At 46.9% G+C, this 26,020-nt stretch overlaps 1 long non-coding RNA gene across 3 annotated transcripts; it reads right to left on the bottom strand.

The window, feature by feature from the left end:
- Window positions 1-1,091: 1,091 nt before the first annotated feature.
- On the bottom strand, window positions 1,092-25,839 carry LOC107121935. Of its 3 annotated transcripts, none has more exons than XR_001482888.1 (4): window positions 25,668-25,839; window positions 22,007-22,105; window positions 17,060-17,776; window positions 1,092-1,296 (listed from the first exon to the last, which is right to left on the bottom strand). It is a non-coding gene; the product is annotated as an uncharacterized LOC107121935 (long non-coding RNA). The 3 variants fall into 3 exon arrangements; XR_001482887.1 differs by lacking the exon at window positions 1,092-1,296 and adding an exon at window positions 14,167-14,246; XR_001482889.1 differs by lacking the exon at window positions 1,092-1,296 and adding an exon at window positions 14,167-14,243.
- Between the last annotated feature and the right edge of the window lie 181 nt (window positions 25,840-26,020).

Genomic DNA, 26,020 nt, shown 5'->3' with positions numbered 1-26,020 from the left:
GGCAGATATAGAACCCGGTATGACAGTCTCAGCAACCTATATTATTTGGATTGGATACCAAGGTCTGTCCATAGCCAGCTTCCCGTGCAGTTCAAGCAGATGGGGGGGGGGGGGGGGTGTCTTTTGTTTCAGAGCCTTTGGGCTCCTCCAAAAGCAGGAGGGCAGAAGAGGCCCTTGGAACAGGAATCTTATTATTTATTTGATTTGTACTCCCCTCCACCTCCCCGCTGAGGCAGGCTAACGTAAAATTGCATAAAACACAGCATAATTACTAAAAGCAAATTTGTATGGCGGTGGCGGTGCAGTAGCAGCAGCAGGTGTAATAAAAATACACTTACAGTCCCAAGACCCCACCGACATAAAGCTGAACACAGTAATGTAGACTAAACCAAATGCCATGTGGTATACAACACGGGTGTCGAACTCATTTTGTTATGAGGGCCAGATCTGACATAAATGAGACCTTGTTGGGCCGGGCCATGTGTGTCATAAAATGGAATGCCAGGTAGCAGAGATAGAAACTTTATAAAGGACACAAACACAAAGGGTTTTTTTTAAACTTAAAAACATGCTTAAAACATTACCACTCTTGCAATATTTTCTTTATTTAACAGTGTCTGATAACTGACACCACTTGCTCTGAATTACTGCATCAAAATGTCTGTGCTGTTTATTATATAAATAGATTTGCAAGCGACAGAGTTATTGTTTAAAAGGTGAATTATACGAATTTTATGATAAATTAGGCATCAAAATGTTACTGAAGAACTGAAACGGAATATCCCCCCCCCCTTCGTGTTTGTTTTGTATGTTGAAAATTTAAAAAGCATTCAGAAAATAAACTGACTGTGCTGCTGCAATCCTGAGTATGCTGTTCAGGTGTGAATCTGTAAGCTGCAAAGCTATGACGACGACGCAGAACTGGAAGAAAAAGCAGAAGACAGCCAGTTCCACTGCGGGCCTGATCCGGCCCCTGGGCTGCATATTTGACACCCCTGGTATAGAATGTAGGTCAACAGACCAATAGGACTTCATTCCCCCAAGCATCCAGCATCAAAGGTATTAACCTGGTAGCAGTTGCTTTTCATCTTGATTATATCCAATACTTAGATACCGGGGAAGCCTCGCATCGGACAGGTTGCGATGATGAGTCAGGTAAAATGATGATGGCCCATGACGCACAGGATTTAGCTGGTGCTTCGTTCTAATTCACTGCTACAAGCAGGGGCTCGCGAAGATTCCAGCCTTGGGGAATGCTGATTTCTTCTCCTGGAACCGCCACATCATTGCTTGGCCCTGTTGGGGAAAAGATTTAAGATTATAAACTCATACAGACATGGGGAAAATCTCAAGCTTTACTTCTGCACTGCGGGGTACAGACCAAGTGTCCCAACTCCTGCAAAGATGTAGGGAGGCGACAAAGCTGCAGGAGTCTGATGTTGTACTCCATGAAGAATTAACTGTTTTACTTCTTGAACATCACAGTTAAAAGCGCGCAGAGACGTCGAGCCTGCCGATTTCTATGGGCTTAGACTGAGGCAAGCCTGCATACACGGCTGGAGGTGTGTGGAAAGGGCCGTCAAGTTGCGGCTGACGCCAGGCAACCCAGTAGGGTTTTCAAGGCAAGAGCCAAACAGAAATGGGTTGCTGTTGCCTGCCTCTGCATAGTGACCCTGGACTTCCTTGGCAGTCTCCCATCCAAGTACTAACCAGGACCGACCCGGATTAGCTTTCAAGATCTCCCATAAAATAATGCACAAGCTTCCCAAGGACATTAGGGCCCTGCGGGATTTATTACCGTTCCTTAGGGCCTGCAAGACGGAGCTCTTCCGCCAGGCATTCGACTGAAGGGCCACACTCAGCATCAGAACCCGCCCTGGAATCTATTAAAGGCTATCGTCCCGTGCCGTTTCTATATATTATGAGCTAGACGGTAGCCCTATAAGCCAACGCGGACTGGGTACCTGAGATGGACAACGTCTAAAAACTGTTTGTCGCCATACATGCAATACTTCTATAACATTTATATGTTGTTGTTCAGTCGCACAGTCGAGTCCGACTCTTCGCGACCCCATGGATCATCTCCCGCCAGGCCCTCCTGTCTTCCGCCGTCCTCTGAAGTTGGCTCAATTTCATGTTCGTTGCATCGATGACACTGTCTAACCATCTCATCCTTTGCCGTCCCCGTCTTCTTTGACCTTCAATCTTTCCCAGCATCAGGGTCTTCTCCAGTGAGTGCTCCCTTCGCATTTGGTGGCCAAAGTATTTGAGCTTCAGTTTCATTATCTGGCCTTCCAGATAATATATATATATATATTAAGTATAGTGCCTTGGAATTGTTTTATGGTTTTAATCTGTTTTTAAGCTTGTTCAAATTTTATTGCAAGCTGTCCTGAGCCTGCTTTGGCGGGGAGGGCGGGGTATAAGTCATACATCAAATAAACAAACATGTAACCCCTAGCTAGGAATGGAATGAGCTAGGAAGAGGCGGAGTCTTTAGACGCAGAAGGGTGCGGGATGTGCGGGACGCAGAAGAGGGAAGCAAAGACTGCCCCTGCTGGGAAAGTTGAACTTTAGTCACAGGCTCTTAACACCTGGTTTAAGGTAACTATGATTTGCGTATGCGAACTGTGAAGGGTGAGAGAATTTTTGTTCTGAATTGTAAATTTTAGAATTATCGTTTCAGCACTGCGTTATCTAATGGGGAGTTGATTTGGAACCCTCATCTTCGAAGCCTGCGCACTGAGGGTTCAGCTAGAGACTTCCTGGGCCACCAACAAGAAGAGAGAGATGGCCCCGCTGGTGGACCTCCTGATGGCACCGGGTATTTTTGGCCACTGTGTGACAAAGTGTTGGACTGGATGGGCCACTGGCCTGATCCAACACTGGCGTTTCTTATGTCTGGGTCAGTGATGCTCTGTCTTCTTGCTGCTTGGGGGGCGACATTGGGAGGGCTTCTGGAGTTCTGGCCCTGCTGGTGGACCTCCTGATGGCACCTGGGTTTTGGCCACTGTGTGACAGAGTGTTGGACTGGATGGGCCTTTGGCCTGATCCAACATTGGCGTCTCTTACGTTCTTATGACTTTGGGGGTGGCGAGCTGTGAAGAAGGGGAAGGTCAATGGTGTGGCCTTTAGAAGATCATAATTCTCTTGTGTTACTAAGTTCGATGTTTTCGTTACGTGAGATGACGTCAAGTGAAAAGTAAAAACGTTTTATTCTCTTTGGATTATTGCAAGATTCGTCCCAAGTTCTGCCCCACAGAACCCACGAGCTGAGGAGACACACGCATGAGAACATAGCAAAGGAAGTGACCGAGGAGACTCTTTGGACAGCAGCTTGGATAGAAACCTCAAACAATAATTTGTTTCTCCCGGCCCTTCCAATCCATTTTTGTTTAAACACAAATCAGTATTGGAAAAAAACAGATAAAATAAAACCCAAGCCTGTCTTGACTTCCAACAGGGCAAAAGTAAGTTTTCGTCTTGAAATGCATGGCACCCAAAGAGAGAGCAAAAGCCCAATTGCACGTTCGGTGTAGCAATAACTTAACGAGGGAGCGACAGATCGAGACGCTTCTTGCGCAATCCGCACATTGCGTGAGGGGGTGAGTAAGCCACGCCAACCGCCTGGAAGGTTGGCTTGCCTGTACAGTGGAACTCGTTGGGCAGAGCTGCAAATGCGGAACGTGCCCTGATGACTCCAAGGCTTCAAAGCAGAGCGAGATCTTAACCTCTTAGGGTTCAACAACTGGATGGTGACCTTTCTATTGCAAGTCGGCCTCACTCATAGCAGGATATCGCTTGTTATTAAGAACCATTCAAAGGGTTGCTTATAATTTTGAAAGGCTAAACGCCAGTTATGAGAGCCCCCAAATGATCTGCAGGGAACAAGGCGTTCTAAAGGTCTACGGTGGAATGACAAAGGGTTGGGTTTTGTTTTTGTTTTGTTTTTAAAAAACAACCAATTTTATTAGGATATAGTAATAAGTAAAATTATACGTCACATAACAAATTTTTCATATCCTTTCATCCAAATATCTCCCACCCCCTTTCTGACTTCCCACAGTGCTCAAACTTCTATTACATTCTTAAATTTTTTCTCCTTTTCCAATTGTTTAACATTATAATTCTTTCAGGTAACGTATCTTTTTATCTGTTTATCTATGTATGTTTAAATTTAATTTAAATGTCCATCCAACCTTAATAATTGTCAAAGCAAAAAAGGGTTGGTTTGTATGTCTGGGGACAGCACGGTTCCCGCTCCAGTGTAGGTCACAGATCAATCTTGTTACCAACGCCACCCACTCCGGCATCCGATTGTGAAAGGGGCGGGGGAAGGAAGGTGAAGGGGTGCTGATGTGGGCAATATCTTGTGCCAATCTGCCAGTCCAAATGTCACTTGAGCAGTACCTGCTCCCAGCAACTGCACCCTTCCAGAAACTTAGGGAACCTGCCGTGTGGTCACGGATCCGGGGCGAAGGTTAATGCGTTCAGAAGAGAGAGTTTTCACGACTTCCTTATTGCGGGGAGTGGCTCACAGCACCAGGAAATAACTGCTTGGGTTTGTTTGGTCTCCTAAAAACCTCCTTCACGCCGCGTGTTTCTCCCCGGTAGGGACGCCAAAGCAGCTTGTGTCATTCTCCTCTCCTCCATTTCATCCTCACGACAACCCTGTGAGGTAGCATAACCCATGATCACCCAGAAAGCTTCCGTGGCAGGATAGAGATGTGCACCTGAGTCTCCCCCATCCCGGCCCACCACTCTGGCTGCAACGCCATGCTGGTTAAGAACTTCCTTTTAAAATCCAACAGGAAGCACTGAGAACTCTGCCAGCTCAAGAGCCCTGTTATTCTGAATGAGAGTCACTAGCCTGGCGACCAGATGAGAAGGGAGCCCTCGCTGGAAAAGAAGACCCTGATGCTGGGAAAGACTGACGGTCAAAGAAGAAGGGGACGGCAGAGGATGAGATGGTTGGACAGGGTTATCGATGCCATGAACATGAAATTAAGCTAAGTCCGGGGCACGATGGAAGACAGGAGGGCCTGGCATGATGTGGTCCACGGGGTCGTGAACAGTTGGACTCGACTGTGTGACTGAACAACAACAGCCTGGCGAGAGTGGTCCACCGTTCCTTTTGGTGAGTCGCACAGTCGAGTCCGACTCTTCGCAACCCCATGGACCACATCACGCCGGGACCTCCTGTCTTCTGCCGTCCTCTGAAATTGGCTCAATTTCATGTTCGTTGCATCTATGACACTGTTTAGCTGTCCCATCCTTTGCCGTCCCTGTCTTCTTTGACCTTCAATCTTTCCCAGCATCAGGGTCTTCTCCAGGGAGTGCTCCCTTCTCATTTGGTGGCCAAAGTATTTGAGCTTCAGTTTCATCATCTGGCCTTCCAGGGAACAGTCAGGGTTGATTTCTTTTAGGATTGACTGATTGGATCTCCTTGCAGTCCAAGGGACTCTCAAGAGTCTTCTCCAGCACCATAGTTCAAAAGAATCTATTCTTCGGCACTCGGCCTTCCTTATAGTCCAACTCTTGTAGCCATACATGACTACTGGGAATACCGTCACTTTGACCATGCAGACATTTGTTGGCAGGGTGATGTCTCTACTTTTTATCATGCTGTTTAGGTTCGCCATTGCTTTCCTCCCAAGGAGCAGCAGGTGTCTTTTAATTTCATGGCTTACAGCTACATTTACCACTCCTTGACACCAGAGATGTTGAGACAAGCAGGGTCGACAAGGAGCATAAGAAGGACAGACCTGTTTCGGCCACCGAGCAGAAAGACCGGCAGCGACATCAGCTCCTTACCTGGCTACGAAACATGGTAGCCCGACAACGCAGCCTAGAGTCAGAATCCAGCATCCTTTACCAACTATGCTGAGTTAATCCCAGCTAAACCTATTGAAACGAATAGGCTGCAACTTTCCATAAGGATTGCACAGTACGTCTTGCGTATGGAGAGGTGCGTGTAGGAGGCAGTTCAGTCTCCATAAATCTCAGCATTCACACTGTTCCTTTGGTTCTACCCACACAACCCAATGAAGAAACACGGCCGCGAAGCAGGCTTCATTTCTGGGCTCAGAACCCGACTGCCTGCAATTTACTGACCCCGCACCTTCGGCTTTCCTCCCTCCCCTCTCCGTGGGGGAGGGGCCACATTTGGACTGTGCTGTGTACCATCAGCCCCCTTGAGTGTTGTCGTGATGAAAGAAAGTGCTGCTTTTAAAATGCAGTCTGGGAACGCTTCGAAGAGTGAAAGTTTCAGGAAATGACTCCTCGCGAACAACAAATATTTGTGAAAACTGGTGGAAGGAACATCCAACAATTTGAGATAGGCAATGACACCGCATTATTGGCAGAAAACAGTAAAGACTTGAAATGACTCCTGACGAAGGCTAAAGCAGAAAGTGCCAAAGCGATTACACCTGGACATCAAGACGACAGGAGTAGTGACTATGAGGGAAATCACATAACTTTAAGGCTGGCGATGAAGAAACTGTTCAAGGTTTTCTGTCCCTCGGCTCCATTATCAACCAAAAGGGAGGCTGCGCCCAAGAAATCAGATGGAGGATAAGACTGGGAAGGGCAGCCAAGAGGGAGATAGAAAAGATCCTTAAGTGCAGGGATGTGTTGCTGGCGACGAGGATCAAGGTAATTCATGCCACAGTTTTCCCCTATTAGTATGTATGGGTGTGAAAGCTGGACAATGAAGAAAGCCAACAGGAAGAAGAATCATTTGAAATGTCATGTTGGAGGAGAGTTTTACGGGTACCGTGGACTGCCGAAAAGACAAACAACTAGGTTCGAGACCAAATCAAGCCTGAAGTCCGCCTAGAAGCTACAATGACTCAACTGAGGCTATCGTGCTTTGGTCACATCATGAGAAGACCAGAGTCACTAGAAAAGACAATAATGCTAGGAAAAGCGGAAGGCCGCAAGAAAAGAGGAAGACCCAACATGAGATGGATGGACTCCAAGGAAGCCACGGCCCTCAATTTGCAAGACCTGAGAATGGCTGTTAAGAACAGGACTTTTTAGAGGACATTAATTCACAGGGTCACCCTAAGTTGGAAGCGACTTGACGGCACTTCCCCTGGACCAGTAATAGCCATCTTCAATGCTTTCGGTTCTGCACCTCTAGTCTAACGTGGCAAAGTGAACTTAGTCTAACTGGTGGAGCAGATTTCAGTATTTTTACAACAGTTGTTCCTAGCTGCTCTTACTGGGCCCAAGACCAACAAGATGCTAATTAAAACTGTTAAGACAGTTCCGCTGTCTTGTGTGAGTTGTATTTTAAATGATCTGTTGATTTTAAATTGTTAAATTATTATACAGTTTTATTGTTTATAATACCCATGGCCTTGTTTAGTCGCCCTGAGCCTGCCCGGGCGGGGAGGACAGGAGATAAATCTAACAAACAAACAGGGCATCAAGACCTAGACTTCAGCTGCAACTATCACGATCCACAGGCAATCAGGGTTGAGCTATCATCTCTGGGATTACTCCTTTCAGACAGGACATGCACATGGCCCATCTCTTTCCCCCCACCTTGGGTGCCTTTTTGCAGCCCTCCCAGTGAGTAACACAGCACTGCTCTAAAGATGCACCCTGCATTATTGCTCAGTAGTAAAGCCAGTGGTTCAGAGGTTAAGACCAGTGTTTCCTCTAAGCTGAGTTAGTGTGAACTAGCTCACAGTTTTTTAGTCTCCGGCTCACACATTTTTCTCTTAGGTCAGGGAGGATGGCTCCAGAGCAAACTAATTTATGCAGTAGCCAGATCACTCACTCACAACTTTAATGCCAGTAGCTCACACAGTAGAATTTTTGCTCACTTGACTCCACAGCTTAGAGGGAACATTGGTTAAGACGCTGAACTGCAGACTGGAAGCTCAGTAGCTCCGCAATTCGAGACCCGAGTGTGCCGCGTGACGAAGTGAGCTCCCATCTCTGGTCCCAGCTCCTGCCAACCTAGCAGTTCGAAAACAAGAAACTGCAAGTAGATAAACAGGTAACAGTGTTCTGTGCGCTTTGGCGTCTAGTCATGCCGGCCACGTGACCACGGAAATGTCTTTGGACAGCGCTGGCTCTTCGGCTTGGAAACTGAGATGAGCACCACCCCCTAGAGTCGGACTCGACTGGCTTTCGAGCAAGGGAAACCTTTACCATTACTAGTAAAGCTGGAACCCTGACCTAGATAACCCAGGCTAGCCCGATTGCATCAGATCTCAGAAGCTCAGCTAGTGTTTGGATGGGAGACCTCCAAGGAATACCAGGGTCATTTTGCAGAGGCGGGCAATGGCAAACCACCTCTGAATGTCTCTTGCCTTGAAAGCTCTATGGGCTCACCCATAAGTCAGCTGTGACTTGATGGCGAAACAAACAAAAAAAATTCAAGCTGGAAACAGTGTGGGCCACTTGGTTAAAAAATGTCAGGGTTATAAAAAAAATTGTGAAAACAGAATACGAGTTACTTTCCAAACAGTATTTTGCAGAGAAGGTAATCATGTAGAACAGTGAAGATGAATTGAAGCTGTACAAAGCCACAATCCTTCCAGGCTCACAATTCAAATTGTCAACCCACAGTTGAGAATTCATAATAAAATAAAATCCACTCATTTGAGCAAAAGTTTCTCGCCCTGCAGACAGATAAAAATCAGCAACTGTCTGCTTATGCGCATTCTCTCTGGTGGCTCCCACGTTATGGAATGGCCTGCGGTTATCACAAAGGCCCCCCACACTTCTATTGTGGAGAAGAAGAGATTGGATTTATCTCTTTATCCCGCCCTTCACTACCCAAAGGAGTCTCCTTTCCCTTCCCCTCCTCGCAACAGACACCCAGAGAGGTAGGTGGGGCTGAGAGAGCTCTCCCAAGAACTGCCCTTGAGAGAACAGCTCTGAAAGAAGTTGTGACTGAACCAAGGTCACCCAGCTAGCTGCATGTGGAAGAGTGGGAAATCAAACCCGGTTCTCCCAGATTAGAGTCCACACTCTTAATCACTACACCAAACTGGCTCTCTTTCTCTTGCAGAATGTGCAAAACAGAAATGTTCAGAATGGCATCCTTAATAAAGGGATCAGAACTACAGTTTAAAGATAGTATTGGAGTCTAGTACAACGTTGTTTGTATGTGTCACCCTTTCCAGCAATGCCTTCCACCAGTTTGGTGTAGTGGTTAAGTGCACGGACTCTAAACTGGGAGAACCAGGTATGATTCCCCACTCCTCCACTTGCACCTGGCTGGATGACCTTGGGCAAGCCATCATTCTGTCAGAGCTGTTCTTGAAAAAGAGCAGTTTCTGTCAAGAGCTCTCTGAGCCCCACCTGCCTCACAGGGTGTCTGTTGTGGGGAGAGGAAGGGAAGGGAAGGAGTTTGTGAGCCGCTCTGAGACACCTTTGGGTAGTGAAGGGCGGGGTAGAAATCCAGTCTCTCTTCTCGTCTTCTCCTCCAGGAGTTTGCCAACCTCCAGGTGGGGCCTGGAGATCTCCCAGAATCACAGCTGATCTCCACACTAGTTTGGTGTAGTGGTTAAGACCGGCAGACTCTAATCTGGGAGAACCGGGTTTGATTCCCCACTCTTCCAAATGCAGCCAGCTGGGTGACCTTGGGTCAGTCACAGTTCTCTCGGAGCTGTTCTCTCAAGAGCAGTCCTCAAAAGAGCTCTCTCAGCCCTACCTGCCTCACAGGGTGTCTGTTGTGGGGAGGGGAAGGGGAAGGAGTCTGTAAGCCACTCTGAGACTCCTTTGGGTAGTGAAGGGTGAGGTATAAATCCAATCTCTTCTCTTCTTCTTTTACCTCACAGGGTGTCTGTTGTGGGGAGGGGAAGGGGAAGGAGTCTGTAAGCCGCTCTGAGACACCTTTGGGTAGTGAAGGGCGGGGTATAAGTCCAATCTCCTCTTCTTCTTTTACCTCACAGGGTGTCTGTTGTGGGGAGGGGAAGGGGAAGGAGTCTGTAAGCCGCTCTGAGACACCTTTGGGTAGTGAAGGGCGAGGTATAAGTCCAATCTCCTCTTCTTCTTTTACCTCACAGGGTGTCTGTTGTGGGGAGGGGAAGGAGTCTGTAAGCCACTCTGAGACTCCTTTGGGTAGTGAAGGGCGGGGTATAAATCCAATCTCTTCTCTTCTTCGTGACCCTGTCTGCATTCTGGTATGTCCAGCCTTTAGAAACGTTTCTGGCCAGCATTCTTTCCAGTGCTGTAATCCTACCCCACTGAATTGTTTAGTTTATTAGAGACCTTTGCGTCATTTTTCGCGTTTTGTGATCTGCCTTGACTCTCCGTGAGGAAGGCAGGCGATGAATGAAGTTCATCATATTTAAGAAAACTTAAAACGTGTGTTAGACGCATGGGACCACAACTGCTTCCTAAGCAGCATTCCACACGTGCCCCCCTTTCGTGACATGGAACACTGACTCAGTGCCACAACCACCAGCCTGACCCATAAAATGTTTCACATGCAGACGTGCTCTGCAATTAACTGAAATTGTAATAAGTGAGCTTCTGTGAGGCTAATTACGGTCTTTGAAATTTTACAAACTCATCCAGTAGCTTTCTTGCACGTTTCCGATCTCAAATCCAGTTGAGAGGGGGCTATGTGCAAAATGAAAACCAAGCATCTCCTTTCCTGTTTTATTCTTTCTCATTCGCTGCCGTTTACTTGACAGCCAGTTTGGTATAGCGGTTAAGTGCGCGGACTCTAATCTGGGAGAACCGGGTTTGATTCCCCACTCCTCCACTTGCACCTGGCTGGATGACCTTGGGCAAGCCACAGTTCTGATAAGAGCTGTCCTTGAAAAAGAGCAGTTTCTGTCAGAGCTCTCTCAGCCCCGCCTAACCTCACAGGCAGTGTTCCCTCTAAGCTGAGTTAGTGTGAGCTAGCTCACAGTTTTTTAGCCTCCGGCTCACACCTTTTTGTCTGAGCGCAGGAGGGATGGGCTCCAGAACAAACTAATTTATGCAGTAGCCAAATTACCTGCTCACAACTTTAATGCTAGTCGCTCATAAAGTAGGATTTTTGCTCACAAGACTCGATAGCTTGGAGGGAACATTGCTCACAGGGTGACTGTTGTGGGGAGGGGAAGGGAAAGGAGTTTGTAAGCCACTCTGAGACGCCTCTGTATAGTGAAGGGCGGGGTATAAATCCAATCTCCTTTTCTTCTTCTTTTACTTCCCCCCTGATTCCCCGTGTATGAGCCACTCGTAGCCTTGATACCTCAAAAGCTTAAATTGCTCAAGAGCCTGAAGTGAAGAGGCTTACTTGTGCGTGTCGCTCATACCGTAAGCCCGACAGACTCTCCCAGCGGAGTCATGCAAGAGACTCGCCCTTGACACCGCTGGCAGGCTGCTGGAGAGAAACCTGACAATGGCCATGCAGAGCACTGTCTGGTTGCCGGGTACACGTCACTCAACACCACCCTTTGCTGTCCCGTCACTACTACAACCTAACATGACAGCTTGCAGTCATATAAAATAATCTTTTGACAGCTTTGTGTCTATTGCTCTCATGGGTACAGGAGCTGGCTAGGGTGCTACTTTCGTTTTCCCACACTATTGCTTCACCCCACGCCTCGGAAGTATTGCCACAACTTAAAATAGTTCTGCACCGCCTTCTTAAAAGCATGTCAAAATCTCCAGTACAGGTATTGTCTAACACAGCACAGCTATGGTTCCTCCAAAGTTATAATCCCTACAGCATTCAAAGATGTTAAAACGGATGCTGTCTTTTCTTTTTTCCTAAAAGAATAGGTTGAAGAAGAAGGGAAAAAGAGATTGGATTTATACCCCGCCCTTCACTACCCAAAGGAGACTCAGAGTGGCTGACAAACTCCTTCCCCTTCCCCACAACAGACACCCTGTGAGGTAGGTGGGGCTGAGAGCTCTTCTGAGGACTACTCTTGAGAGAACAGCTGAGAACTTGTAACTGGCCCAAGGTCATGCCAGCAGCTGCATGTGGAAGAGTGGGGAATCAAACCCCGTTCTCCCAGATTAGAGTCTGCGCTCCTAACCATTACACCAAACTATGACATTCTGATTTGCAGTTATAGATTAACAATGCGCTAATCTGACTCTGAATTAGGATCTGTCTGCTGATCAACAGACCTATTGATCAGGGATGCTATACACGAATTCTGCATGAAGCAGGGGGTTGGACTATGTGGCCTGTAGGGCCCCCTTCCAACTCTAATTCTATGACCTATGAAATATTGGCAAATTGATAGCCCATCGTTATACAGTGTTCAGATGTCTCCTGAAGCCAGGAATGCTGGAACTGTTTAGGAGGGCATCTTTTCCTATTCCCCCCTTTCTTAACTTTTAAAATTTTAATTGTCTACCTGTACATATGTGAAAATGAACAAATAAGTGATTAATAAAGACAGAGGAAGAGCTATGTTCCCTCAAGAGCACTCTGATCGGGGAATTGCCACCTCCTGGTAGTTCCGGGTCCCCGAGAGGTTAAGTTTGCCCCTACAAGGGTCAGGGCATTTTCGGTGGCGGCTCCTACCTGGTGGAATGAGCTCCCAGAGGAGATCCGGGCCCTGCGGGACGTTATGCAGTTCCGCAGGGCCTGTAAGACGGAGCTCTTCCGCCAGGCGTTTGAGTAGGAGCCGCCGCCGCCACTATCCTACCAACGAGATAGTATGTCATCGGCTGCCCTACGAAGGTGGGACAGTTATGCCCAGGCTGAAGTTTTGACAGCTTAGCGGGGAGACCGCGTGCTGGAAATGGCTGGCCATCAAGCTGAAAGATCGTCCCCACTTTGGCTGATGATGTAGCACTGTGTTTTAGGTTGCTTATTGTGGCTTAAATGTTGTATTTTAATTGTGTGTTTTATTGTATTTTAGATTCTGGCTTCGCCGCTTGTGAACCGCCCTGAGCCTTTGGGAGGGCGGTATAGAAATCTAACAAATAAAAATAAATAAATAAATAAATAAACCAAAATTTCTTATGTGTTACAGTGTCTGCTCCATGAGAGGCAAGCCTTCTGGCCGCTTTTGATCAATGCCTGCACATCTCTATTCCTCCTGAGCCGTGCTCGGCACAGAGGACGTGCCTCGTGCTTGCCTTTTTCACCACCTTGCTCGTGTTTGGCAATCACAATACAAGAACTCGTGGGCACTCCATGAAATTGCTGAGCGGTCGTGTTAGAACGGATAAGAGGAAGTCCTTCTTCACCCAAAGAGTGATTAACACATGGAATTCACTGCCACAAGAAGTGGTGGTGGCTACAAGCATGGACGGCTTCAAGAGGGAATTAGATAAGCATATGGAGCAGAGGTCCATCAGTGGCTATTAGCCACAAGGTATAGATAGGGGCTCTGGGGCAAGTAATGCTCTGTCTTCTTGGTGCTTGGGGGGGTCAACAGTGGGAGGGCTTCTAATGTCCTGGCCCCACTGCTGGACCTCCTGATGGCACTGGTATTTCTGGCCACTGTGTGACACAGTGTTGGACTGGATGGGCCTTTGGCCTGATCCAACATTGGCGTCTCTTATGTTCTTAACATGCTGGCTGCATCAATGGGATCAGCGCAGAGGCCCTTGGCATTCTGTGCAGGCAATTCCTCTCTCCCAAGATCCACTGCCCAGTTTCTCAACTCTGATATCCTCTTTGGTGCAGTGGTTAAGAGCGCCAGACTTTAATCTGGAGAACCGGGCTTGATTCCCCACCCCTCCACATCAAGCCAGCTGGGTGACCTTGGGTCAGTCACAAGTTCTCTCAGGCCCACCTACCTTACAAGGTGTCTGCTGTGGGCAGAGGAGGGGAAGGCTGCTCTGAGACTCCTTCGGGTAGTGAAAAGCGGGGTATAAAAACCAGCTCTTCTTCTTCTTCCCCTTCGTCAAGACTCTTCTGATGTCACAGACGCCATTACAAGGTACTTCATCACCAGTTTGGTGTAGTGGTTAAGTGCGCGGACTCTAATCTGGGAGAACCGGGTTTGATTCCCCACTCCTCCACTCCCACCTGGCTGGATGACCTTGGGCAAGCCAAAGTTCTGATAAGAGCTGTCCTTGAAAAAGAGCAGTTTCTGTCAAGAGCTCTCTCAGACCCACCTACCTCACAGGGTGTCTGTTGTGGGGAGGGGAAGGAGGTTGTAAGCCGCTCTGAGACACCTTTGGGTAGTGAAGGGCAGGGTATAAATCCAATCTCTTCTTCTTCTTCCTGCTTCCATTAGATTGCTCAGTGCTCTGGAGGGCAGCTCTGCTGGATGCCACATGATGCTAAACACCAGATTAGAAACTCGCTGCTGAAAGAAGCAAAGCCTCAGTAAGGGGTGTCATGAAATAAGGCCCCAGCACATCATCTTCTAGTTCAGCCCCTTTCCCACGCCCTCCAGCTTGAGTTCATTCACAAATTCAGAACAATCACTCTTCCCCACCCCCAGGGACAAAGGATTCTTATCTCACTACATGTGATAATTTTCTACCTTTAAGCATTTCCCCCTGGCTCTAATCAAGCTGATAACAACTTGCATTGTACCTCCCCCTCCTGAGTTCCTTCTCTGCAACACCTCTCCCACCCTCTGGACTGGGATGTAAGAACTCAAGGGGTCTCCACTCCGACTCGTATCGGACAGGAGCTTTGACTCTTCAGACCTTATACCCCCACCAAGTCTTGTTGGTCTCTGTGGAGGAGCCATGGCCTCCAAGGAATAGCAGGGTCATGCTGTGGAGCCAGGCAATGGGAAACCGCCTCGGAACATCCCTTGCCTTGAGAACCCCACGGGGTTGCTCTTAAGGCAGCTGTGAGCTGACGGCACTTCCCGCCACCACGCCTTTCTGAAAACCGCGGAGAGATTCACCTTGACAACAGAGTAGCAGGGATGTGAAAGCACCGGAGGTATGACGGGGAAAGTGGGGGGAGCTGTCAGCCACCCCACAGGAAAAGATACACGTACCCCACAGGAAAAGATACACGTAGAGAGCCAGTTTGGTGTCGTGGTTAAGTGTGCGGACTCTAATCTGGTAAAACCGGGTTTGATTCCCCACTCCTCCACTTGCACCTGCTGATGTGACCTTGGGTCAGTCACAAGCTCTGGCACAGCTGTCCTTGAAAAAGAGCAGTTTGTGTCAGAGTTCTCTCAGCCCCACCCACCTCACAGGGTGTCTGTTGTGGGGAGGGGAAGGGAGAGGAGTTTGTAAGCCGCTCTGAGACTCCAAGTGAAGGGCGGGGTATAAATCCAATCTCCTCTCCTCCTTTGCCACAGGAAATAAAACGCACCTGCATCTTGGTCAGTATTCCCTCTAAGCTGAGTCAGTGTGAGTTGGATCACAGTTGTTTAGCCTCCGGCTCACACATTTTTGTCTCCGCTCGGGAAGGGATGGCTCCTGAGCAAACTGATTCATGCCGTAGCCAAATTGCTCGAGCACAACTTGAATGCCAGTAGCTCACGAAGTAGAAATTTTGCTCACAAGACTCCACGGCTTGGAGGGAGCATTGACCTTGGTTGGTGAAAGTTCCACCAGCACTAGGACCCCGTCCCTCCCTGGAAGCTTGTGCCCTTTCCAAGTATTCTGCCTCCCCAAGAAAGGTGGAGCCCCCAATAAGGAAATGACAGTCAGTGTGACATGCTTGCTTACTCGGGAGACTGTTTTACCTTTAAACACACTAAACGTCAGATTTCTGCTGCCACCAGGAATTAAAAATTCCAAATCTCTCTCTTTTGGTAGTATGACCTAGGGTCTGGGCACTTCAGAGGACTATGTGGCCCTGAGGAAGAACTGTACTGATTTTTGGGATAAGTTTAAACAAAAATTGATTTATTTAATAAAGAACAAAATATGTTTCTGGTTATTTTGAACAGTTGCTGAAGAAAGGAACTTGTAAATATAACTGGCAAAGCTTGGTGACACAAACAGCCTCTCAAACTCCACTCTGACAGGCTTATACACTCATATATATAGCCACAAGGGCTAGTCTCTTTGTTTTATTCACACTGAATAGAATCAACTCTTAGTCACACAGGCTAAACTGTTGGTCTTATTCACATAGAATTAGACTCAAAATCCTATATTCACACAGATTATGTTCTCTCTTGAAGCTTCACACACAGAATCCTTCATGACTCTCTTCAAAACTCTTCCATACTTGTCTCTAATACCCCAGAATCTCCTCATACACACACAGAATCCTCTCAGACACCCCTCCTCCCACACGGAGTCAGCAGCCAATCAAATCACACTTGTCACCCTCTATCACTCATCTAATATTATTGCCTTCAAACTAAACATTTAAAGGAACACATACACCAAAACATGGAATCATTACAGTCAGACTGTCTCATTCAATAGGTATTTTCAAGGGTCCACAAATGTGGCAGCCAGTGGCCAGTGGTAATGATACCTCACTTTTCAATCAGGCCTGGCTAGTGGCTTTTAGGAACCAGCTTTTGGATTCAGAATCCAACTTTCGTTCATCAGTGATCAGAGAATCGAATAGAAACATTTTATTGTAGATGGCCATAGGCCTTCACAATATCAAAACTCTCAGTTTATACAACATATACTAGAAAAATTCAACCTCTACTAGCACATATAAAACACCTGTTAAGACTATCTCGATCTCTAATATTTAAAATCGGTAAGACCTTTCAAAATCTCTCACTTGGTTACAATGGTACTATTCAATTTCTTTGCTCTAATCTTTCTAGCGGACGGGGCAAAGAGAGCCAATCTTGTGGAGATAAAGGGGTCTTCATCTGAGAGCATAAAGGCTATCTTATTATAACCAGACCGGGGTTATAGGGCTGTCAATACCTTTGCTAAAAATCTGGCCCTGGGTTCAGTGATCAGAGAAATGAAAAACTCTCTTTACAGCCTAATGACAGATCTTTATACTCTCACTTGGCTAACCCAACAGATGAGAAAATTGACCACTTTTTGTCCCTTAAGTAAAAGCTAGTTTAGCTATAAATGACGATATTAGTTTAGCTATAGTAGTTTAGCTATAAATGACGATATTATAAAGGATACTGATTTCGAAGAAACACTTGCCAAAGCCCGCAGTGCGTGCTCTCCCCTTCTATTTAACTTCAACCCAGTGCACGTTACCGAGACTTACCAAGCACGTTACCGAGCGCGATCTTCCTTGGATCTTCGGCTCCACGTGGCTCAGCCTCCCTTGGATCGGATCTGGTCCAATTCGGCTTCCCTCGCCTCTGCTCACCTTCTTCTGGATTCCATCAGCTCTGCACGATTCGGCTCAGCGCGGTTTTTCCCCTCCGGCGTTGGCAGACGCTTGAAATCGGCCCAGCTTAACAAAGGTGCTGAACTGTACAAGGAAGAGACTGAGGATCTCAAAATGCAACTTGCTGTAGCTGATGCGACATTAATGAAACAGTCCAGATTTTTTTTTTTTTAAACCGGGAACTAGCAAACCCAGCAGCCCCTGGAGATCACAGGGAGGGGCGGTTAAGAAACCTAAGAGAAGACCTGTGCAGAGCAGGATGCAACAATCACGTCCAGCCAAGTGGGATTTTACAAAATATCCAGATGCTTGTGCTGAAATCTGAACACGCCGCACTAGAAAGGGAAGTCGGCCAGCTCAAGACAGAACATGAATCGCTGTTGAAACGTAAGGTTTGCAGGAGGCGAGTCCTCAGAAACTGCATCTTTAGAAGAGGGGGATATATCCAGTTAAAGGAATCTGGTAGTAGGCGGTGTGAAAGACCTCTTCCCGAGACCCTGGAGAGCCGCTGCCTGTCAGAGCAGAACCGCAGAGCAAGGATTTGTGATTTCAACTTGTAATGAACGACTCGGTAAGAGTTAGCGATGGCTCCTGGAAAAGAAAAAAACCCAGAACAAAAACAAAGCATATTACCTATCTGTAATAACAGTCCCAAGGTATCACCGTGCATTGACACTGGTTAGATTTAACATGCTACCACCCACACCTCTATTAGGTTTCCCTTGCTCAAAACCCAGTCGAATCCAAGTCGAGGGTTGCGGTGCTCGTCCCCGTTTCCAAGCCGAAGAGCCAGCACTTGTCCGAAGACGTTTCCGTGGTCATGTGGCCGGCATGACTAAACACCAAGGCGCACGGAAGGCTGTTACCTTCCCACTGAAGTGGTACTTTTTTTATCTACTTGCAATTTCTTGCTTTCGAACTGCTAGGCTGGCAGGAGCTAGAACCAGAGATGGGAGCTCACTCCGTCATGTGGCACTCGGGTCTCGAACTGCTGAACTACCAGCCTGCAGTTCTTGCTCCGATAACTGATTCACATTTTTCCACTGTAGATTCTACGTTAAGGCACGCTTGGATTTATTGGAACCTGTATTGGCTGACAAAAAACCCCTCAAAATCCTATTGGCAGGGGTTGTCCAAAGAACTACTGTATCTGTGGCTAAATTTCTGTGCTCCTCAATGAAAACACAGACAGAAATAACATCCAGTATTTAAATTAACCAAATTCTAACCTTTAAATCATTAGATCCAGTTCACTTTCCACTGACCAATTGTTCCTGGATACCCAGATCAAACCAAGGACCACCACCCCCTTCCGCAAGTTCTCCATTCACTGCAAGGAACTGGAACGGACCCTGCTTCATACTATGAGGCAAAAACACACTCTACACCAGTTCTGTGGTGGACACGCACACACACAAAACCCATGCAAAGAGCTGGTCTTGTGACAGCCCGGCCCAACCGCTCTGCACAATCTTCTCTGTGTCCCAGAGGTCTCACAGAGGAGATGCATTAGTGGTGTCTACAAATAATAGTTCACTGTCAAAAGAAGTCAAAATCTTTATGTCCTTGCAAAATGCCAACTGACCAGTGCTCCCTCTAAGCTGAGTTAGTGTGAGCTAGCTCAGTTTTTTACCCTTCGGCTCACACATTTTTGTCTTAGTTCAGGAAGGACGGCTCCAGAGCAGACTAATTCATGCAGTAGCCAAATCGCTCGCTCACAACTTTAATGCCAGTAGCTCACAAAGTAGAATTTTTCCTCACAAGACTCCACAGCTTACAGGGAGCATTGCTACTGACTAGTATCTTGTTCTCTGCATTCATTCTGCAGAAAGATGTTAGCCAGTGCTTGATTTTTTTTTTTTAAGAGGAAGAACATCCTCCCTCTGCCCCATCCCATCCCATGTGTCACGACTGACAAAAGACAATTATTAAAAACAGGGAGATGAGCAATACTCCACACGCTACCAAACATGTCACACAACTGTCTGAGTTTTGTTGACTGGACAACAGCTGTGCTAATTGCGACAGCATGCAAATGACTGGAACCGCAATATATTTTTGCAACGCCCTTTCTGAATGACTGCACTCAAGAGGTGCCGCATCTCACCTTCGGGAAACCGGTAATTCCAGGAGTACTGAGCTGACCTTTCTAGATAAAAAAGGCCCCTGGAAGTATCCAAGGGATACAACGTGACCCAAACTAACACAGAGATAGTCACACTACATACTTCTATAGACAACCATGGACTAAATCAGTACCTAAGCGATAAAAAAACACACAATAGAAGTGCTGAATGGCCAGTTTCCGTCCAAACTCCACAGCAGCCTTGCCCTGTGTTTCATCTGCTGACCGATACAGGCTCCGACAGCTGGTCTGAGCACGTTTTTCAATGGAACCGAAGCTGCCCTCAAACTCAGCTCTGCTACACCCACAAAGGACAGACGCTGGAAAGCCATCGCTGACAGCTACCAGAACTGCAATACAAAAATGCTCCACACCGTCTTAAGGCAGTGTAGTGCTCCTACCTGGCGGTTATCACCAGACCTCAAACACTCTCACGCCAACCTGGTGGGAGGTTGGGCTGGAGCCCCTGAATGGCGGAGCACTCTGGACAAATATTAACAAAACCAGGAGTCATGTTATTCTTGCTTTTAGGGTGTAACAGGCTGCCGCCAGGCTTGCTTCGTCCAGAAATGCAAAGTACAAACCAACCCTGCTTCCTTTAGGACAGGGGTGTCAAACATGCGGCCTGGGGGCCGAATCAGGCCCCTGGAGGACGACTTCTATCAGGCCCGCAGTGGAACTGGCTGTCTGCTGCTTCTTCTTCCAGTTCCGCTACTGCATCATTGTAGATTTGCAGCTTACAGGTACACACCTGAACAGCATACTCAAGAATACAACAGCAGACATTTTGATGCAATAATTCAGAGCAACAGGTGTCAGTTATTAGACACTGTTAAACAAAATATTGCAAGAGTGCTAATGTTTTAAGCAGGTTTTTATTTTAAGCAAAAAAAACCCTTTGTGTTTGTGTCCTCATAAACTTTATAATCTCTGCTTCCTAGCATTACATTTTATGACACACATGGCCTGGCCCAACAAGGTCTCGTTTATGTCAGATCTAGCCCCCATAACAAATGAGTTCGACACCGCTGCTTTAGCACATTAAACGGAAATGCAAACCCTCTCCCGAGAGTCAGGAGTTCCATACACACACAAACAATGTTGGTAGGGCCAAAAAGGCAACTAGAAAAAGCCTTCTGCAATCCCCAGGCAGAAACACACCAAACAGGTATGCAACTAAAAGGTTTTATTTATGGTGCAAAGTACTACCAGCATACTATGTGAACAGAAAATAAAAAAGGTTTTTAATATCTCTAACTAAATCACCTTGGTCATTACAACACCAGTTCTCCCCAGCAATTCTTGAAGCACAAACAACAGACAATCCACTTACAGCAGTTCAAAAGGCAGACCACGAAATCTCAGTCCTCCCGACAGAGTTTCAGGGTTTCTAAATGTCATAATAATAGCACCCTATTGCATAACCAGCTAAGGGTCTAAGGTTAGACAAAGAAGACAGGGAAAGACTTCATTTTTAATCACTTCGGGAAATACCTGACTGTAGGCACTAATTATCAATTAGAACTAGCAACCAGGTTCACCTGATCTCAATAAACCAGTCAGGGAGTTTGACTATATACAGTAAATAAAGTATTTGACAGATGTAATTGAAAGCTAAACTAATCGACATTCATATGCTTGGCTGCCACAGGGGAACCCCAATCAGTTTCGGCTGTCCAAGGCCATTCCTACTAAGTAAAAAGATTTTTAAAAAGTCTTTGTGGTGTCGGTGCTGGGCAAGAAAAGCTAATGGTCTGCAAATGGCCCTATCTATGCTTCTCAAAGCTCAATAATATGAAACTAAGCACTGGGCTTCTGCACAGAACTAAACACAAAATAGACAGCTAAAAAATAAAATAATCCCCTGTTACTATAGGAAGTATCCATCTTCTGTGTTGCCATTAAAGCAGGCATTAGTCCCAAGTGCTGTAACCACTGGCCTGTCCTCAGCACGGATTATGGTCATCATTTTGTTCACTGAAAAGGTGCCTCTGTTTACATGTTAAAACAGCAGCCAGAGTCTTATTCGCAACCGGCATGGAGAACACTGAAAACCCCAAAGCTTAATGAGTTGTTAACGAAGATTATGGAATGTACTGAAATGGACAGATTGACAAATAAACTAAAAGGAAAAATGGAAGAAGAATTTATGGGACCACGGAGGGCGTTTTATGACTGGTTAAAACATAAGTACTGAGAAACTAAGACTAAATGAAGAACAATAAGAAAGATGGTAATCATAGTTGTGAAACTTTCAGGAGTTGTTAATTTGGAATTTTTATATACAACTCTGTACTCTTCCTCCTCTCTTTTCCCTTCCCCCCTTTCTATATATAAACTAATATAACTATTAAAAAAAGAAAAGGTGCCTCTGTGAGAAGATAAACGGTGGGTTGAAGTTAATTAAAGATCGTATGTAGTGGAAGGCCTGAAACAAGCTTAGCTCTAAGGGTCGGATACTCTTCAATCAAATCATGCTTCCTTCTTGCCAAGCATAAGAGGATCAGTATTCTGACCCACAAAAAACTCCACTTTCAAAAATCTGCTCTCGAACCTCCATAGAGGAACTTTTCAACTCATCCAAATCCAGGTAATAAGTTTTTAATTCTTTTGGTAAAGGATTTATTTAATTCTTTTGATAAAGAATCCTCACCTCCCTCTCCCTCCTCTATATTTTGTTCAGAAAACACTCCTACCTCAGATGTAGATCAGGGTTTCTTCATTATCTTCAAGTCCCTCTATGTGTCCTTTCATCAACCGAGAAGGTACAGGCCCATCCACAGCTCGCTGTTGATCTATAGGAAAAGTTTCCATTAGTTCCAATGGGGGATGACTGAGCAATTTCTTTCCATTGTCTTCAATAGGTGAAGCTCCAAACATTTTTCCCGTCCCGTCCCCCCGCTGGGGGCCCCCTCCATTTTCAGGTACCCCCATGGGGGAACCCTTTAAACGATAGAATCTGTTGAAAACCAACAACAACAAAAAAAGGCCAAAAACAAAACCAAGAAGCAGGAGCAGTTCTGCAATCAGTCTCACCTACCATCAGGGTTCGGGGGTTAGGGTTACTCTTTATTACAGCTTATTGCAGCTGAGAGCAAGTTCCTACACTCAAGAAGATTTCCCAGCGTTAATCCCTACAGTCATTATCTACTACTGAATTCTAGCTTTACTACTGTCCTCCCATAATGCAATGAAAGGGGGTAAAGCTTCTATATGCACAACACTGCCTGACCTCTTCCTGAAGCCGACAAGGAAAAGACTAGGAAACACCATGTCTTTCTGCTGCTTTGGCGAGTCATAGAAAAAGACAGAAAGGAAACCAACAGTGACTTATATTCAGCAACTATTCCTGTATAAATATCTCCCTTTCTGGAACAAGGCTTCCTACCAAATGCATACTCAAAGCAATGGATCTAAATTGATTCACAACAGGTAACTTCTCTGCAAAGCGTTCTGTGGCCTATTTTTCTGAAAGCCCTGCTGGATCAGACCAGTAATCTACCTACAGCAGCATCCTGTTTCACGCAGTAGCCAACCTAAAAGGACAACAAACAGGACACAGAAGACAACACCTTCTCCTGACTTCCTCCAAACTCTAATATTCAATAGCTTGCTATCTCTGATTATGGAACCTTCTTTTAATCACCATAACTAGTAACTACAAATAAATCTATTCTCTATAAATCTGGTGAAATCTAATTAAAACAGTCTGCGTTTGTAGCTATTGCTATGCTAACTGCACTGGGAGTAAATTCCACTATTTAATTACTCTTTGAGCAAAGAAGTATTTCCTTTTGGGCATCCTGAACCGACTGTCAACTGTATTGTTGCCTGTTTCTTTGTGGGGGTTTTTTTGCTGCCACAGCCGGCCATAGCTATGGCAAAGATCCCAAAGGGCAACCACGTTTCAGCACCAGAGCAGGCGAAGCCACAGCCTCCTAAAAGACCTTGCGAATAGCAGTCTAGCGGGGTACCTTAAAGACAGAGCAGATTTTATGCCAGCATCAGCTTTTGTGGACAAGAGGCCCACTTCTGCGGTGGCTACAGATCGGTCCTGGCTATACAAACCCACTACGAGGATCTTGGTCTTTCATGAGATAGGTTGTCATCCGTTTATGCTGATGCTAGAAAAAAACCTTGTCAGTCTTTAAGGTAAAGGTAAAGGTTCCCTTGCTCGAACGCCATTCGAGTCCGACTCTAGGGTTGCGGTGCTCCTCTCCGTTTCAAAGCCAAAGAGCCAGCGCTGTCCAAAGACGTTTCCGTGGTCATGTGGCCGGCATGACTAAACACTGAGGCGCACGGAAGGCTGTTACCTTCCCACCGAAGTGGTACCTATTTATCTACTTGCAATTTCCATGCTGGTCCACAAGTAAAAGCCCAAAATAATCTTAATGCAATGCCATTGTTAGCACCAGCTCAGTGACACATAACAAGTTTTTTGCATTCCCTAGAACTCTCCAGCAGGCCAAGTGTTATTTATTTTTTTTTAAAGGCAGATGAACAAATTTTAAGAAAAGCATGGGGAGAAACACAGCTCTGTTCCCCCCCCCCCTCACACACACATTGTGATTTGGAGAGAGGGTAGGAACACCTGGTGGAGCTAAAAGTGAAAGACAGGATTTCCTGGTGGTGGTAGCAGTGGCTACGGGGGAAGGGGGTGTTGGGGAGCCAAACTGAGGTGAAAGAATTTCCTACAGCTCTGGGGGGAGATGATTTGGGGCTCAGGGAGAAAAACAGCATCGTGTAGTGCTTAATATCCAGCAGTCCTCAACCAGAGCCAGGGCTTTCTCGGCCCTGAGTCCGACCTGGTGGAACTCTCTGCCAACGTCCATCAGGGCCCTGCAGGGCTAATGCAATTCCAGAAGGCCTGTAAAGGCAGAGATGTTCCGCCAGGCTTTTGGTTAAGGACAGCAACTGTTTTTCATCATAGCTGGCACCCTCCTCTTTTCTTCCATTCGGCTTGCTTCGGCCTCCCCTTAACCTGCCCACAAGACAGAAGAACAGTTGAGTAGGATTGATAATGAATTATGGACGCCATCCGGGGATTATAAAATTAGGAATAATTGATCTGCTGATTTTAATCTGTATTTTTTTGTATGTTCTTAGCCTGTAGTAAATTGCCCAGAGCCCTGTGTACTCAGGAACTGGGTGATTCAAAAATTCAACAAATAACAATAACAACAGGATCTGGGAAATCCAAGTTTAAATCCCCTCCATGGAGGTTCACTGTGTGACTTTGGAGGAAAAAAAAGAGATTGGATTTATACCCCACCCTTCACTCGGAGTCTCAAAGCAGCTTACAAATACCTTTCCCTTCCCTTTCCCACAACAGACATCCTGTGAGGTAGGTGGGGCTGAGAGAGCTCTTTCCAGAACTGCCCTTGAGAGAACAGCTCTGAGAGAACTATGGCTTGCCCAAGGTCATCCAGCAGCTGAAAGTGGAGGAGTGGGGAAATCAAACCCGGTTCTCCCACTTAACCACACTGGCTCTGGCTTTCTGGATCAAACTTAAGAGTTCAGTGGCACCTTTAAGACCAACAAAGGTTTATTGAAGGTATGAGCTTCCGTGTGCAAGGCACACTTTTTCAAATACCTCGAATCAACCTTTGCTGATGTTAAAGGTGTCCCTGGACTCTAAATTTGTTCTACTGCTCCACACCAACACAGCCGATCACCTGGGTGACCTTGGGCCACTCATGCACTCTCACCCTAACCTACCTTACAGGGCTGTTGTGAGGATGACATGAAGGAGAGCAGAATGACGTAATCTGCTTTGGGTCCCCACTGAGGTGAAAGGCAGGATATAACTAAAGGAAATAATATGAAACGGGCTCACTTAGACCGCCCAAGGCTGAAAAACAGCATTTGCAGAGAAACCAGGCCTTATGAGATGAAGAAACTGCTTAAAAATCTGCTTTCTCCCCTTTTTTATTTTGCCACATCGGACCCATGAACACTTCCGGGGGGCTCGAACTCTTGCACATCGCTGTGGGTCGGCCCCACCGAAAGCATTCCAGGGATGGTGTTTTTCCCGGCTTGCACCGCCCGAGTCCCACTCCCGCATCGCCCAACAGACTCGGCTGCGCTTTCCTTCCATAAAAGGAGCGGACCGAAGGGGCGGGACAAGAAACCGGAAGTAAGAGGACGTAAAGGAACCGCATCCCTCCGGACGTCACACTCGGCTTCCGGTCCCCGGCCCCGCCCATCTTCACAACCCGCGTTCGCAAGCCGCTTGCGTCACTAACGGCTCATCCCCCTACACGTCATTACCATGTTTGCCCCCCTCCCCCTTCGAAACCAAACCGAACTAATTTTTATTTAGTCCTCGGTGAGGGAAGCAGAAATGAGCGGTCTTACCTCAGTGGTGGCTACCGAAGAGGCTGTGCCACCACAGACCAGGCAGCGCCTCCACCACAGCCGCTCCGGCCCCCCCAAGCGAAAGGAGCCGACGACGTGACTGAGCAGCGCACAAAATGGCGCCGGGAGTCGGCGAGAAAAATACAATTCGCAGGCCAGGACGCGCATGCGCTCTGCGAGGCGGCCCGCCGTCCTTCGCCACCGCCGCAAGCCACTGCGGGCCCCGCCTCCCCTGCCTTCCGTTTCCATGAGACGGAGCCGAGCCGGCCAATCGGCGCTCCCCACCCTCCCCCTCTCTCCTTCTCCCCTCCCTCTTCCTGCCGTCCAATCCCCGCGCTTCACATCCGGACCTT

The sequence above is a fragment of the Gekko japonicus genome, unplaced genomic scaffold (assembly GCF_001447785.1).
Source record: "Gekko japonicus isolate JY-2015 unplaced genomic scaffold, Gekko_japonicus_V1.1 scaffold3061, whole genome shotgun sequence".
In the NCBI taxonomy this organism is placed as follows: Eukaryota; Metazoa; Chordata; class Lepidosauria; order Squamata; family Gekkonidae; genus Gekko; species Gekko japonicus.
Note: the sequence above shows the minus strand (reverse complement) of the source record. Positions and strands in the feature narration are given on the sequence as shown.